The sequence below is a fragment of the Limulus polyphemus genome, unplaced genomic scaffold (assembly GCF_000517525.1).
Source record: "Limulus polyphemus unplaced genomic scaffold, Limulus_polyphemus-2.1.2 Scaffold1508, whole genome shotgun sequence".
Taxonomy (NCBI): domain Eukaryota; kingdom Metazoa; phylum Arthropoda; class Merostomata; order Xiphosura; family Limulidae; genus Limulus; species Limulus polyphemus.
In genome coordinates, this window is record NW_013667118.1 from 198,507 (window position 1) to 205,575 (window position 7,069).

At 34.8% G+C, this 7,069-nt stretch overlaps 1 protein-coding gene across 2 annotated transcripts in view; it reads right to left on the reverse strand.

The window, feature by feature from the left end:
* LOC106463872 (72 kDa inositol polyphosphate 5-phosphatase-like) overlaps positions 1 to 6,450 on the reverse strand; it is a 64,645-nt gene extending 58,195 nt beyond the window's left edge. For both annotated transcript variants that reach the window (XR_002611601.1, XM_022391502.1), the window contains exon 1: positions 6,408 to 6,450. The gene's annotated coding sequence lies outside the window, so the exon portion shown is untranslated. The remainder of the gene's footprint in view (positions 1 to 6,407) is intronic.
* Between the last annotated feature and the right edge of the window lie 619 nt (positions 6,451 to 7,069).

The following is a 7,069-nucleotide window of genomic DNA, read 5'->3' on the forward strand; positions in this document are numbered from 1 at the left end:
TCCATTGATCATGAAGAGCTCACTGAAGGGATCACATATGTGCACAACTGAGGGGGACCAGTGACATCATTGAGAACCACAACCCAAAAACGATAGAACCTCGAGAGCAGAAAGTGAGGAAGCTGAAAGAGCATGGCAAACTAACAATTCCAAGGAATGAAGTCATAGGGGAGAAGGTTGAGCTTGACTGATATGAGTGTCAAGAAAGATACCCAAGTTGACAAGATATTGGATATCACATACATCCCCAATTCGATTAACCAGCCCACCTGAGCAGCCACTTGAAGGAGCTGACGAGTATGGCTGGCTGACTCTAGTTCGCAATGAGCCAGAAGAAGCCAGTCATCTATGTAATGGCGGAATCATAGCCCCAGAGCATGAAGATGGTGAGCAAAATCTCTGACCACCTGACATGGTTAGAAATAACTCAATGATAAACTGGGGCAGTGAAACTAATCAAATGAGGAGGGAAAAATCGATGACAGGCCTCCAGTCCCTGGTTTTCTTTGGAACAACAAAGAGTCTGGAAGAAAACCTGGTGAAGGATGTAGAACAGGTTTGATGGCCTGCAGAGATATTAGGTCCTGAACTGCCTCAGACAGACACCATCTGTTCATTGGATCCCGAGGTGGATGGAAGGAAATGGATATAGGAGACATGAGAGGTGGGGAAAGAAACGGGATCACGAATCCTTCCAATAAAACTTGAAGAACCCAATGAAATGGGGACATACATGAATCCTGAAGAAAAGATAATGGTGAACTGACACGAGTTAACATTGCATCACAACCTAGAAGGAATCAACAACAGAGAAAGCACATATGCAAAGCCAGAGCCAAAGAAGTCAAATGAGCCAATGTGGAGGAAAGAAGGGAGAGGATTTCCCCCCAAAACCCCTCAGTATTTTGGTGGAGAGGCTCAGAGAGGAGATGGATGGGAGAGAGATACCGTAAAAGAGTTGTGAGGGTAAGACGAAGGCAGGAAAATTTGGCATGGGTCAGACTTACCAGAAATTTGGGGGCTACATCTCAAACAGGCATAACAGAACCTAACTACTGTTGGTCTAAAAAAGGACAGTCTGCATGATGATATGCAAGGGCGAACTGATCCGAAGCCCAAGAGGGGCAAAACATGCTAATCCCATCACTTAATTGTGAAGCAAAATAGTCATTATGTCTCCAAATATCCATGGAGAGGGGAAAACCAAAGAGGGATGGGATAAATTGTTATGTAGAAAGGAAGGATGCAGTTCATGTGAAATAAGGGCAAGAGATAAAACATCACATACCTGAGAAATGAATCCAAAAAGACTATAGTAGGCCAAATTGACTCCTCAGGTGGGGCATGGGAAGGCACAGCAAAATCAGGAGATGGAAATAGGCGATCCAAGTCCTTCTCTACCTGAACAGGCTCAGCACGTTCAGGAGGAAGTGGGGCAAGGTCCAGAGATAGAGGTTAACCCACGTAATATTCAATCTACTGGTGAATAAATGCTGATAAATCCCCTGCCAAGTTGCCCACACCTGAGGTCTGTGATATAGCACTAGTAGCAGATGTGACACCTGAAGCGGTAACATGAACTTCAGAATTCACAAGTAAGAAGAGTCAACCAAAAATCAAAAGTATAAATAACAATGCCACTGCATTAAACTGGGTTTAAATTAAAGTGAAGAAACAATCTGAAGAAATGTGAAAGTAATATAAATGAAACCACTTTATGAGTATACTAAAGACAAACATGAAACTTGAAACAAACAAAGAACACATCCAAGCAAAAGGGCTGTCAAATGAGAAGTGTTAGTTTGGTAGAGGCGTATGGAGGGAATCACATGCATCACATGAATATGTCATGCTTCTATTGGTGAAGAAGTGACACGTGATGATTTACATGAGAGACATGTTGGAATCATTTGATACCAACAGGGGAGTGGAAGGCTTGTGGCATATAGAAGGCAGTATTGAATGAGAATAGCTAATCTTGTAAGAGGAGGGAAGTACCATATCAGAATTATTATTTGTATAATGAAAAGGAGCCATGTAGTCTTAGTGAGCAGATATGTGGAAACTATTTCCCTCCAAAGAAGTGTGTTTAGAGTATAGAAGTTTAAAAAAAATTATCTATAACATGAAAGAACACTGATGTAATATTGAAAGATAATGGTTTAAGTGCAATTACTAATACAATATAGATTTCAGTCAAACAATGCTGATGGGAAAAAGTTCTAGAATTTATTAATAAAAAACTAGAGCTTAAAAACAAAAAGGCAATTTGCTTTTTCTTTATATATTACATTACCAATGCTTCTTGATCTCTTTATTGTTCTAAGGGTACTGATTTGCTGAAAATGCTAAAGCAAAGGAAAATACTAGAATGGTTTCTTAATTAAGATGTCTGAACCATGAAGAAAGAGTTTGTTTCTGTAATGTTGATCAAAAAACGAAACTGCAAAGACCCAAAATTCAGGTAAATAAGAAGAAACAAATGGGAAAAAAAATGAAAAGAACAAACATGTGAAATAATGTTAAGGAAGAGAATAGAAGAAGGAGGATATTCCTACATAAATAAAGCCATGTCTAGAGTAAACTTTGAGGAACATGCCAAGTCAAGTCATCATCATCCTGATTATGTTGAGATTGGGGTGAAGGAAAGTTGGCCAAACAGATGGGAGAAGGAGGCCCATTGTGTATGAAGGTACCTACAACACCTGGAACAATGGCAGTCATGTCTACCACACACAACAAGACACAAAGACTCAGGTCCAATATTAGGAATATTGTCCCGATCATGGGATGAATCATAAATTACCATCACTGGAGAAGTTATAATGGGTAGGGAGAAAAAAAATGTTTGGCTTTCTTCAAGAAGAAAAGAAATCAGTGAAACTAGAATGAATGGCCTGGGGTGGGCTAGTGGTTAGGGTACTTGACTTGCAAGCTGCAGATAGTGAGTTTGAATCTCCATCACCAAACATGCTCACCCTTTAAGGATGTTGTCACAAACAGACATACAAGTGTGAAAATTCATGGCTAATAGAATATACCTGAGCAACCAAACCCAAAACTAAACGGGATTAAAGTCAATTGAAGATGAAATGAAACTAGAACGAATATTAAGTTTTTGTAAACTAATGCAAATCTCATATAATTGAATAAAAAAGTACAAACCCTGTTAGTTTTAGACAGTGCTGAGGAAAAGAATAAAGTTATCTCAAGTACAAGGAGTTACTGTGCATGGAGGTTGTGTTGCCCTCCTATTGGTGAGGGCTATTTTTGCATGATGATGTCATCATGTACCAGTGCAGTTCAAATTTTTTTTATAGACTTTTGTTTGTGGTGCCATTCAATAGATGGTACCATATTGTATTTATCATTTCAGTCACATTCATAGATAGATACATATATATACACATGCTACATCCATTATACTAAGATTTATACTTCCCAATTTTTTCTTAACTTTCTTAACAAGCTCTGTATTAATGCAATCATCTCATTCAATCTTGTTTCTATCTAGTTTTTCAGGATGAGGAATATTGCTTGAATCTTAATTAGTAAAATTGAAGAAAAATTAGAAATTAATTAACAATCTGTCCCATAATCATCAGATATTATTCTTCTTATTTTATTCCTCAAAGGCCTTGCCCCCATCCTAACAATTTGCTTGTTCTTAATATATTTGAAGAAATCCTCACAATTAACTTTTACATTACTTGAAGATTACATTAAGATGACTTTTCTCATATACTTTATTGATTTCCTAATTTCCCATTTGACCAACTCTCTTGATCTCCTGTAATCATCCACCTATCCAGTTATTGCAGTCAATTTAAACTTCTTATATTTATAATGTTTTTCTTTAATTTTATCCCTTATATTCTTTGGAAGCTGACCTGTTTTCTTTTACTTGTAGCCACCCTTTTTTTTTCTTATCTAAATACTTAATATTTTCAATATTTTTCTACATTTGATCAGAATCTCCAGTTGATTAAGTTGCCCAATCCTCATCATATAATTTTGTTTTTTGAACTAAAATCTCATTACTCCTTACCTCCATTTGCAGCAAAACATCAAATCTAATTAAGCAATGATCACTTTTACCCAAATGTTCTCTAATCTCCATCCTGCACAGTTTCTAAATACCTGTCTCTCTCATGATTTGACTCTATTACATTCAAATCTATATGTCTGAAAGTAAAATCTCCCATAATTATAACTTCATTAACAGTTAAATTCGTTATCTCACTGTAGAGTCTCTCATTAATTTCATCAATTTCACCTGGTGGTCTCTAACAAGTTCCAATTAAAAGCCTTCTCCCCTTATAACCACTAACAGAAACCCAAATGAATTCGACCTCACTGCTATTAGCTTTGATATCCTCAACTTGAACATACTGTAGCTCACATTCTACATATATATAGCTACTTCTCTCCCTCTTTTTTAGTATTCTATCCCTATTAAAGAACCCATCATCAAAACTGTCTACATTTAACCAGGTTTCAGTTGTTCCCATTATATCAAAATACTCTGTTCCAACCAGTGTTCTAAGGTAATCTATTTCAATTCTAATACTTTTAGCATTACAATTATAACAGTTTATCCTTCCATTAAAACTACCTAGGCTATACTCTCTTTATATCATATTTTTTTATTCATTATTCTGTCTGGTCTTACTTTAAAGTTACCTTTAGAGTAGAAATAGCTGTCATTACTTACATGTAAACCATTCATAAAAAAAAAATCCCTTTCCCCACTGAACTGATCCAACAAATTAAAATAGCCAACTGGCACATCCTTACATATCTACTCAAGCTTTGCATTTAGTCCAAGTAATCTACTTAAAATTTCATCCCCACCCTCAAGTCATGGCAGTATCTCTGACAAAATTAAGTCATTATGACACATTTCTTTGAATACCTTTATTAATGCCTTGTAGTTAACAGTAAGTTCCTCTGACCTACCTTTTCCTACATCATTAACCTCCTATGTTCACTACAAAAAACTGCATCACTGCTAGCACCCTTTACTATACCACCTGCTTTGATGGTTATATCCTCCACCCCTACTCCCTGGATAGCATAATCTAATTATTTTCTCCCTATTTACCCCACAGACTATCCTATTTGTGTGTTGTACTAAAGAACCTCCTATAAAAATAACCTCCACATGTTTTTCATTCCCATTTCTATCTGTCCCTTTTGTTGTTCTTCCCTCCTCTAGTTCATCATCTGCTTAAGCTAAAAGCTGAAATCTATTACTTAATAGAACCTGCTCATTGTAATTAAATCAATTACTACTAGACCTATTAGCAATGCTTTTAACTTACTAATAACAAACATCTTTTAAAAAACAAATTAACAGATTGGTATGGCAAGATTTCCTTAATGTGAACCTGTGCTGGCTCTTTTTTATATATCATATTTCAGTAAATGATTTTGTAAAGCTTCTTTTAACAATATCCTAAGAATTTTTCTCACTATAGAAGTAATACTGACTGATGTATAATTTTCAGAGCATGTATTATCACCCTCTTTTAAAAATATAGTAATGTTAGTAACTCTCCAATCCACAGGGGCCTACCTACCAAACATGAAAAAGAGGCTTGCATGTCTGATATTTGTTGTTCATTAAGATCCCAGAGAAAACCTTTTCTGTCAGAGTGTTCTACTTATTTTCAATCTATCTACTTACCACCAACGGAATATCAACATGATTTATGTCAATTCCAATATTTCTCATAGAATGTTCAGGGTCAAGAATATTGCAATCACCTTCTCTTGTAAAAACAGAAGATAATAAAATATTTAAAAGCTCAGCCATCTCATAGTCTTCAACTAAAACTTTTCTATTAGCATCCTTCAAGGGACCAACCCTCAATTAAATGTTCTGCTTACCTTCAATTTTTACCTTTGCTTATAATTTTAAAATTATCAGCAAGCTTTTCCTTATAAGGACTTTTGAATTTCCCAATTCATTTTTTACCACATACATAGCTTTCATATAGTTTTGTCCTCCAACCTATTTGTCAATTTAAACTTCTTAAACTTACAGCATTTATCCCTGTACTGTACTATGTAGTGAATTCAATGTGTAATATAAAAACTACAATTTAGTAGAGCCAAAGATATGACTTGAACTATTAAAGTTAAAGAATATCTTGAAATGTTAGTGTTGATATGCAACTTAACTCTGCACTGTTTTGGTCTTTTGTCTTGAAATATTATTATTGATTTTGTTTTATCCTCTTATTTTCACAGATGAAATATTCATATGGTGCGCTCACACACAAAGTTCAACATCCAAAAGGCCTAAAAGTAACAAGTTATGTTGTATTATAACTTATTCTACTTACTTTTTATTTATCTATATAATATATATATATATATAATAATATATTATGAAAACTAACCTAAAAGACAGAAAAGCTTTCTCCGATAACAACGATATAATCTACGATAAACAAATCATAGTGCCCTCTTTCGTTAAACATAACTAATAAAAGCTGACTAGCAATTCGGAAAATATATTATTCCCCAAGCTTGTATTTTCTTTAACACATAATATCTGATTTGATAGAGCACAGCACTTACAAAATGCAAAATCACAGACACCATTAGGACGAGCATTCTAAGTAGTGGTAAAACGTTTTAATTTAAATCAATTTGCGTATCTGACTCTTATAATCATGGTTGTGATTTTGAAGCATAGATTAAAGCAACGATATTGTCAACTTTTATAGTTACAATGTGAAATTGTTTATCCTTGTTTTATCAAGATATAAAGTTAATTTTTGTATTAGTGCCGATCGTCTAATCTTTTTTGGTATGAAATGTTGGGATTTTCATAATATATAATTTATTTATTAACTTTAATGATAATAATTGTTCTTTTTCGTGTTGAACTTGTGACAAAATTGCTCCCATTCTAGAATGATTGCCATCTATATCTAAAATAAGTATATCCGCCATAGTTGAATGTGTCAGTATAGGAGTAAAAGTCAATTTCTCCTCAAGTCTGTTGAATTCTTGTTCACTATCAGCACACCAACAAACGTATTGTTGCGTCATCGAG